Genomic DNA, 9,957 nt, shown 5'->3' on the forward strand with positions numbered 1-9,957 from the left:
AGTCACTCAGTCGTGCCCGACTCTTTGCGACTCCATGGACTGTAGCCGGCCAGGCTCCTCTGTCCATGGAATTCTCAGGGCAAGAATACTGGAGTGGGTTGCCATTTCCTTCTTCAAGATATATGTATATGGATAACTAAATCACATTGCTGCACACCTGAAACTAACACAATATTGTAAATTAACTATACTCCAATATAAAAACAAACAAAAACAAAACAAAAACCCCACAAGTAAAAACAAACAATCTGGGACTCAAGATTGGCATTTGAAGATGGGCCAGTCTTGTGGGACCAAGCCCTCAACCTGTGGCGTCTGTGCTGACTCTGGGTAGTTAGTGAAGTGAATTGTTGAACACCCAGCTGGTGTCTGGAGAATTGGTGGGTGTGTGTTGGGGGAGCATTGAGAGGGAGAAACCATATATATTGGTGCCACAAGTGTGAGTGAAGACAGTTTTCCTTTGCTCCCTTTTTACTCACATGAATATACTGATAAACTACTTCAAGCACACAGAAAAATCAAAAGTATTATGCGATGACTATTGCATACCCATCCTTCAGAGTCGTCGTAGAATTTTCATTCGGTTTGCTTTCTGGCTTATCTTCCCATCCACTTTTTACACTGAGATGTAATTGGCATACAACATTGGGTAAGATGAGGTGGAGATAAGATGACCTGATACGTTGATCTGTTGCAGCGTGATTACTATTGGAGTGTTAGCTAACACCTTTATCATATCTCTTGATGATCATTTCTGTTTTTGTGGTGGGAACAATTAAAATCCACTCTTGGGAGTTCCCTGGTGAGCTAGAGCTTAGGATTCCAGGCTTTCACTGCTGTGACCCAGGTTTAATCCCCACCTGGGGAACTGAGATCCTGCAAGCCTCGAGGTGTAGCCAAAAAGTAAATGAATAAACAATAACTAAAATCCAGTCTCTTAGCAACTTTGAAGTTTGTAATCCAGGATTGTTGTCTGCATTCACTATACTGTACACTGGATCTCCAGGACTTATTTATCTACTGGCTGAAATTTCATTATTTTTTTCAAGTCAGATTTACTCAGCTCTAATTTACATAATAATCATCCAATTCCATACAATAAAACACATCCTTTTAAAGTACAGCCTGCAATGCAGGAGACCTGGGTTCGATCCCTGGGTCGGGAAGATCCCCTGGAGAAGGAAATGGCAACCCATTCCAGTACTCTTGCCTGAAAATTCCTTGGACAGAGGAGCCTCGTAGGCTACAGTCCATGGGGTCACAAAGAGTCAGACACAACTGAGCAACTTCACTCACTCAACTTTTAAAGCATATGGGTCAATGAATTTGTTTCCATTTACTTACTCACAGCTCTATTGATGTATACTTAACATACAGGAAACTGTACATATTCGAAAGTGCCCAATTTGCTAAGCTTTGATACATGTACCCCTGTGAAGCCATCACCACAAGCAAGATGGTGACCACATCATCACCCCGAAAGTTTCCTGTGTCCCTTTGCAAATCCTCCTTCCTACCCTACCCAACCCTCATCCCCAGGCACCCATTGACCTGCTTTCTGTCACTGCAGATTAGTCTGCATTTTTTCTAGACTTCTATATAAATGGAAGCATACAGAATGTTCTATTTTTTTGGTCTGGCTTTTTTTTGCTCCGCAGAATTATTTTGAGGTTTGTCCACATTTTTGGGTGCTTCAAAAGTTCATTCCTTTTTATTGTCCAGCAGTATTCCGTGGTCCGGTGGTGCCAGACTTTGTTGATTCAATTGCCTGTTGATGAACATCTGGGGTGCCTCTCCTAGTTGCTTACGGGGCTTCTCTTGTGGCTCAGCTGGTAAAGAATCTGCCTGCAATGTGGGAGACCTGGGTTTGATCCCTGGGTTGGGAAGATCCTTGGAGAAGGGAACGGCTACCCACTCCAGTATTCTGGCCTGGAGAATTCCATGCACTGTATAGTCCATGGGGTCACAGAGTTGGACACAACTGAGAGACTTTCACTTCATTCACTTCACTTCTCCTAGTTGCTTATAATAAATAATGCTGCTATGACCATTCATGGGTTTTCCCATGGATATGTGCTTTTGTTTCTCTTGGCTAGAAACTCAGGAATATAATTGTTGGGTCGTATGAGAAACGTAAATTTATTTATCTGTGGTTGTTCTCGGTCTTCATTGCTGCGAAGGCTTTTCTGTAGTTGCAGAGAGTGGGTGCTCTGTTTCTCTTGAGGTAATTTTTCTTGCTTCAGAGCGCAGGCTCTAGGGCACATGGGCTTCAGTAGTGGTGGCTCCCGGGCTCTCGAGCACAGGCTCAGTAGATGTGGCACACAAGCTTAGTTGTTCCATGGCATGTGGAATTCTTCCCAAATCGGGGAACGAACCTATGTCACCTGCATTGGCAGGCAGATTCCTTACCACTGAGCCACCAGAGATGCCTATAAACTTAAATTAATAAGAGTAGAGAGGGAAAAAATCTCCTCTGTTGAGACTTCCCTGGTGGTGCAGTGGCGAAGACTCTGCGCTTCCCATGCAAGCAGCCCAGGGTTTGAGCCCTGGTCGCAGAACTGGATCCCACATGCTGCAGCGAAGAGTCTGCGAGGCAATTATGGATCCCACCCGCCACGAGGGAGATCAAAGATCCCGAGTGCTGCGACTAAGACCGGGCGCAGCCAAAGAAATAAGTATTTAAAATTTTTTTCTTCTACCCTTCTAGGTTCTTTTGGCTGGTCCAACGATTAAATTGAATTAAGACAAATCAACAAGAGAAAAACAAAGTTAGCTTTGTGTGCAGGAGACTTGCACAGACTCCAGAGGCTCAAGGACTGTCAGGGAGTTGAGGCTTAAATGACAGCCTGAGCTAAGAAAAAGCGGGATGGGGTCTGGGGCTTCAAAGGGAAGGAAACCAGTTCATGGGAAGATGGGAAATGTTTGGTTAACAGATATTTGCCATACTGTGGAAAGACAATGGGACCCAGGGGAATTTGAACAAATGGGGACCTGGCCAGCCCCACCCCACCCCCTCCAATTTAGCATACCTACCCATCCTCTTTGTATTAAACAGTTATCTCTGGGGATAGTTCTCTTCCTGGACTAGGCTCCCTATCTGAATTCTTTTAGGCAGCTAAGGGAGAGGTAAAAAGCATTTCTTGGGTCTGTCGGGCCTTGATTGTCTTCAGCTTAAAATAATCTATATACCAAAGTGGCAGGTGTTAGGGTAGCCTGTCTTAAACCCCATCAGTCCCCTCCTCTGAAACTTCTTTAGAAACTCCACACAGGAAAAGCTGAACTGGTAGATCATTCCATTATTTCATTGAATTAGTCTCTTAGTCTGGAAAATAGGTCAGTTCAGTGAAACAGTTGTGTCTCATTTTTAGGAGGTGGTAGTACAGCTGGGTTCCCAAAGTGAGGCCTATATTGCATGAGAAATGAAGTATTTAATAAGGCATTTCTATGGAAACAAAAGAAAAACAATGGTTAACGATTAGAGAAGATTAGAATCCCAGTTTCTGAGTTATGAAGGCAGCCAGTTGAGAACATTTCTACATGTTGGGCCCAGAACGTCTTCAGATGGAGTGGGGGCAAGCAATGGCAACGTGACAGGTGTTCCTGGTTCGTATGTCTCTGGTGATCTTCTTCTTTTTCTTCTTTGTAGTATTTATTTATTTGGCTGCGTTGGGTCTTAGTCATGGCCTGCAGGATCTTTAGTTGTGGCACATGAACTCTTACTTGCGGCAGGCAGGATCTATTTCCCCGATCAGGGATGGAATCTGGGTCCCCCTGCACTGAGACCACAGAGTCCCAGCCCCTGGACCACCAGGCAAGTCCCCCTGGTGATCCTTCTGAGTGTTCACATAGCAACAACGGGCCTGAAGACTGTCCGTACATGAGCTGTTTGTGATTTTGCTATCCATCTGTCCAGCTTTAGTTTGCAAGGCTTTGGGAACAGGGCAGTGTTAGTCTTCCGTGATTCCAAGTCAGAAGGGTAGGGAAAAAATTGGAAATGTTAGTATGGACAATAGTCAAATACTGGAGGAAACTAGATGAGTTCAGGATCTAGTTCGATTTACAGGGAGAAAACAAAATCTCAAAGACAATAAACAGAACTAAAATCTAATATCCATAGGTATGTATTTTTAAAAAATGACTTTTATACTTTCTGTATTTTTTTAACAAATACTCTTTTCTTAAAAAAAATTTTTATTTTTGGCATCATGAGGTCTTGGTTGCGTCATGCAGGATCCTCACTGCAGCCTGTGGGATCTTTTGTTGCAGTGTTTGGACACTTACTTCATTGCAGTTCATAGACTTCTCTCTAGTTTTAGTACCACATCTCCAGAGCACATGGGCTCTGGTGTTGTGGCACCAAGGACTCAGTTCTCATTGGCATACAGGATTTTAGTTTCCTGACCAGGGATCGAACCTGTGTCCCCTGCATAGTAAAGAGGATTCTCAAACACTGGAGCAGCAGAGAAGTCCCAACACATGTGTGTATTATAGTGTCTACTGAAATATAGTTTTTTACTCTCTACAATCACCCCAATTTCCATCAGAGATAACCACAGAAAGATAAATTTGTTTGCCAATTAAGTCTGGTTTCAAAAGACTTGGCTTGATTATTTACATATGTGCAGCAAGAATAGTGGACATGGAACAACAGACTGGTTCCAAATAGGAAAAGGAGCACGTCAAGGCTGTATATTGTCACCCTGCTTATTTAACTTCTATGAAGAGTACATCATGTGAAATGCTGGGTTGAATGAAGCACAAGCTGGAATGAAGATTGTCAGGAGAAATAGCAATAACTTCAGATATGCAGATGACACCACCTTTATGGCAGAAAGTGAAGAGGAACTAAAAAGCCTCTTGATAAAAGTGAAAGAGGAGAGTGGAAAAGTTGGCTTAAAACCCAACATTCAGAAAACAAAGATCATGGCATTCGGTCCCATCACTTCATGGCAAATAGATGGGGAAACAGTGGCAGACTCTTTTCGGGGGGCTCCAAAATCACTGCAGATGGTAACTGCAGCCATGAAATTAAAAGATGCCTACTCCTTGGAAGAAAAGCCATGACCAACCTAGACAGCATATTAAAAAGCAGAGACATTACTTTGCCAACCAAGGTCCGTCTAGTCAAGGCTATGGTTTTTCCAACAGTCATGTATGGATTTGAGAGCTGGGCTATAAAGAAAGCTGAGCGCCGAAGAATTGATGCTTTTGAACTCTGATGTTGGAGAAGACTCTTGAGAGTCCCTTGGACTGCAAGGAGATCCAACCAGTCCATCCTAAAGGAAATCAGTCCTGAATATTCATTGGAAGGACTGATGTTTAAGCTGAAACTCCAATACTTTGGCCACCTGATGTAAAGAAGTGACTCATTGGAAAAGACCCTGATGCTGGGAAAGATTGAAGGCAGGAGGAGAAGGGGACAACAGAGGATGAGATGGTTGGGTGGCATCAGCAACTCAATGGACATGAGTTTGAGTGAACTCCAGGAGTTGGTGATGGACAGGGAGGCCTGGCGTGCTGCAGTCCATGGGGTCGCAAAGAGTCAGACACGACTCTTTGCGACCCCATGGACCTGAGCAAGAGTAGTGATGGACAACATAGAATCTTTTAATCTGCTTTGCTCGAACTTTTTATCAGAAATCTCATATTACTTCTTAAAAAAACCTCTCAAGGTGAGGAAGTCAAGCCAAGAACTTACCATCAGATCTTGCCTGCCACACTTAGAGATTTGGGTTAATTCTTCTCTTCTTGGGGTCCCCAGAATATCCTGGGGTTACTGCCCTTGCCAGGAAGTGAGCTTCCTTACTTAAGGCAATGCCAACTAGAGGTAGAAAAAGCCACACATCTACAAGGCATATATATATAGAGAGACACGCATGAACATACAGACAGATGCAGAGACTTCATAGCTTCTATTTTAAAGTAATCATAAGATGGGTATTTGTGGAGAAGATATATAAGGTTTTGTTACCGAACCAGGTTTGTTTGCCTGATGCAGAGCAAGACAAAAATGCTAAGATGTTGAGATTTCCAACAGAAAAAAGATTTATTCATTAGGCAGCCAAGAGGGAAGACAGGAGAATACGTCAAGCGAGAAGACAGGAGAACACGTCTCAGATCTACCGCCCCGACAGTGAAGGGCTTGAGATATTTATAGAATAAATATGAAATAAATATGGAATAAATGAGTAGGGTGATCTTGGGCATATCTGAGTCACTTGCTTCTTCATGGAATGTATGTTAAAATATGGAAGTGCTGAGTGTCAAGACAACTCCCAGTCATCACATATGGTTATGAGAGCTGGTCTGTAAAGAAGGCAGAGTGCCGAAGAATTGATGCATTTGAACTGTGATGCTGGAGAAGACTCCTGAGAGTCCCTTGGACTTCAAGGAGATCAAGCCAGTCAATCTTACGGGAAATCAACCCTGAATACTCATTGGAAGGACTGATGCTGAAGCTGAAGCTCCTGTATTTTGGTCACCTGATGCAAAGAGCCGACTCACTAGAAAAGTCCCTGATGCTGGGGAAAATTGAGGGCAGAAAGAGAAAAGGGCATCAGAGGAAGAGATGGCTGGATGGCATCACCGATGCAATGGACATGAACTTGGGCAAACTCCGGGAGATGGTGAGGGACAGGAAGGCCTGGCCTGCTGCCATCCATGGGGTCACAAGGAGTTGGACACGACTGAGCGACTGACCAACAACAGGACAACTTTATCATTCTTATCACTTAGGAAATTCCAAGGGCTTTAGGAACTCTGTGGCAGGAACAAAATATATATTTCTTATTATGAATCACATTAACACGATATATGACAATATTTTAATGCATTTCAAAGTGAGTTGCAGAAACAAGCACACTCTAAGTCTTCAATGAACATTTTAACTAGGGTTCCATGTTCTCAGTTGTATTTTTTTGGAACAGGGTGAAATTTACAGAATGTGAAATGCACAGATCTTAACTTGGGTTTCAAGAAAGAGCTAACTTGTGTGATGATGTCCTTTTGCTGTTCCAGGTGCTGAAGAGCCTGGTATATTATCCCGTATGGAACGTCCCACCTCCCTGACTCATTTCTTTCCTTGTAAATTTTTTTAGCTTGCACCTTCCCCCTGCCCTCCCCACCCCACTCCCAGCCGCCTGGTGTTTCCCCAACACTAGAAGATGTGCCTGGAGCAGGGCTTCTCGCCTTGGCCCTGGTGACACTTGAAGCTGGAGGAATCATCCTTGTGGGGCCACCTGTGTGCTGTCAGATGTTGGGTGGCCTCCTTGGCTTTGGCTCATTAATCCCAGTAGCATCTCCTTCCCCAGCTGCAACAACCAAAAGATATCTCCAGATATGTCCAAATGTCCTTTGGAAGGGACAAAACTGTCCCAGGTAGAGCAACCATCGGGCTCAACATTTGTGTTGTGAATTCTTCCCAGTTTGTTCCAAGAGCCTTGGCTCCCTGATGCTGAGGGGGGCAGACAGAATACCCCATCCAGAGACCACCAACCAACCCCCAGGAGAGAGATAGATGGTTGCACGAGGACCTTGGAGCTTCTGACTTATCTGAGCCTGGGGAATGGCTTTTAGAAGGGATTCTGATGGGCAGCCAGGATGAGAACTGGTAACCCTGAGCTACTGTTGATTAAGTGTTGATGGTGGGCCAGGAAATGTGCAAGAAGTTTTTCTCCTCCAGCCCTGCTCATGCCTTTATAGTAGCAGCACTGCTTGCCAGGTTCAAATCCAAGCTGGACAAGTGATGCTTGCCCTCTGTGTCTCAGTTTTCTCATCTGTAAAATGGACTTAATAATAGTGCCAGCTGCAGAAGGTCATCACGGGGATTAAATGTGGAGCTGGGTAGGTCTCTTGGCACTTCGTCAGGCACTGACTAAGGGCTACGTAAGGGTTTGACAGATACAACAAAACTATGACTGTGTATCTTGGTATGGCAAGCGTGTCCCTGTGCCTTGGCAAGGCGTGTCAGTTTCCCTGAGCTGGGAGAGAACCCTCCACGTCACAGGGGACCCAGCTCCCTCCATCTCTCCATTCTGCCTCTTGAGGGGCACAGTCCCACCTCTGAAGCTGTGCCCTTGCTGTCTTCTTTATCCTGTTCGTCCAATTTGAAAGCATCAATTCTTTGGTGCTTAGCCTTCTTTATGGACCAAATCTCATACCCATACATGACTACTGGAAAAATCATAGCTTTGAATATACACACCTTTGTGCCAAAGTGATGTCTCTGCTTTTCAATATGTTGTCTACATTTGTCATAGCTTTTCTTCCAAGGAACAAGCCACTTTTAATTTCATGGCTGCAGTCACCATACACAGTGATTTTGGAGCCCAAGAAAATAATATCTGTCACCGTTTCCCCTTTAATCCCCTCTATTTGCCATGAACTTATGGGACCTGACGCCATGATTTTAGTTTTTTGAGTGTTGAGTTTTAAGCCAGCTTTTTCACTCTCCTCTTTCACCCTCATCAGGAAACTATTTAATTTTTAGCTGTTGGTTATCTTTCTCCTTGACCACCGTATTAGTTCCCTGTTGCAGCTGTAACAAATTGCCACAGATTAAGTGGTTTAGAACAACCCAATCGGGACTTCCCAGTGGTGCAGTGGCTAAGACTCCATGCTCCCAATGCAGAGGGCCTGGGTTCAATCCCTGGTCAGGGAGCTAGCTATATCTATCTACATGCCACAACCAGGAGTTTGCATTTCACAACTAAAGATCCCATGTGCTTCAACTGAAACCCAGTGCAACCAAATAAATAAATAGAACACAGTTTTATTCTCTAACAGTTCTGGAAAGCAGAAGCCCAAAATGGATTTTGAGCTCAGTCATGTCTGACTCTTTGTGACTCCATGGATTGTAGCCTGTCAGGCTTCTCTGTCCATGGAATTCTCCAGGCCAGAATACTGGAGTGGGTAGCCATTCTCTTCTCCAGGGGATCTTCCCAACTCAGGGATCGAACCCAGGTCTCCCGCATTGTGGGCAGTTTCTTCATCTGAGCCACCAGGGAAGCCCAAGAGTACTGGAGTGGGTAGCCCATCACTTCCCCAGGGCATCTTCCCCACCCAAGAATCAAACCATGGTCTGCATTCTTTACCGGCTGAGCTACCAGGAAAGCCTAAAATGGATTTTACTAGGCTAAAATCAAGGTGTCGGCAGGGCTGTTTCTTCTGGGAGTTCCAGAAGAGAATCTCTTTCTTCGCCTTTTCCACATTTTACAGGCTGCCTGCATTGTTTGGCCTGTGGCTCCTTCCTCCATCTGCAAAGCCAGCAGAGTAGCACCATCAGTCTTTCTCTAACCCTGACCTTCCTGCCTCCCTTTGTCATTTGTAAATTACATTTGCTGTTATTGTTCAGTCTAAGTCTTGTCTGACTCTGTGACCCGACAGACTGCAGGCTTCCCTGTCCATCACCAACTTCCGGAGCTTACTCAAACTCATGTCCATTGAGTCGCTGATGCCATCCAACCCTCTCATCCTCTGTTGTCCCCTTCTCCTCCTGCCCTCAATCTTTCCCAGCATCAGGGTCTTTTCCAATGTGTCACTTCTCACATCAGGTGGCCAAAGTATTGGAGTTTCAGCTTCAGCATCAGTTCTTCCAATAAATATTCAGGACTGATTTCCTTTAGGATGGACTGGTTGGATCTCCTTATTGTCCAAAAGACCCTCAAGAGTCTTCTCCAACACCACAGTTCAAAAGCATCAATTCTTCAGCGCTCAGTAAATTACATTAGGCCCACCCAAATCACCTAGGGTCGCCTCCTCGCCTCAAATTCTTAACTTTTTTTTTTTTTTAAACTGGCAAAGAAGATTTTATTCAAGACTATTGTAACTGTGTTTATTGCAATCAGGGAGAGATTGAATTCAATTCTGCTAAAACAAGAGGGGCAGAGTTCTTAAGCACTGGGGTGAATTAATGGAAAAGCACTGGAGGACACTGGAAAATGTGATGAGACCATCTGG

The sequence above is a fragment of the Bubalus kerabau genome, chromosome 17, assembly GCF_029407905.1.
Source record: "Bubalus kerabau isolate K-KA32 ecotype Philippines breed swamp buffalo chromosome 17, PCC_UOA_SB_1v2, whole genome shotgun sequence".
NCBI classification, from domain to species: Eukaryota; Metazoa; Chordata; class Mammalia; order Artiodactyla; family Bovidae; genus Bubalus; species Bubalus kerabau.